Here is a 326-nt window from a genome sequence, read left to right as displayed (position 1 = left end):
TACTGGTATCAACCCAAATTGGGTCAAATCAAGCCAGCTTCCTAACCCAACGGTCTCAACCGAGTGTTTGGATTGAAACAATTACCAGCATGTTTTATATGTGTAGGCTATAAAAAAAGTGCACAGTGTGTTTTTGCTAAATCACTTGCAGATATAAGATTGTTGTTAGGTCAAACATACCACGTAATATTAGAATAGGTACCCCTTAGTTTCAAAATACTTACAGTAGAAATAATTTGTAATTTTACAGATTATTACTCCTTTATTCTACAAACTTCGCATATTGTTACCTTATACCTACACGGAGGTACTGAATAGGTGCACTG

Source organism: Sinocyclocheilus anshuiensis, unplaced genomic scaffold, assembly GCF_001515605.1.
Source record: "Sinocyclocheilus anshuiensis isolate Anshui unplaced genomic scaffold, SAMN03320099.WGS_v1.1 scaffold121, whole genome shotgun sequence".
In the NCBI taxonomy this organism is placed as follows: Eukaryota; Metazoa; Chordata; class Actinopteri; order Cypriniformes; family Cyprinidae; genus Sinocyclocheilus; species Sinocyclocheilus anshuiensis.
The sequence above is the reverse complement of the archived record's forward strand: the minus strand, read 5'-3'. Positions refer to the sequence as shown.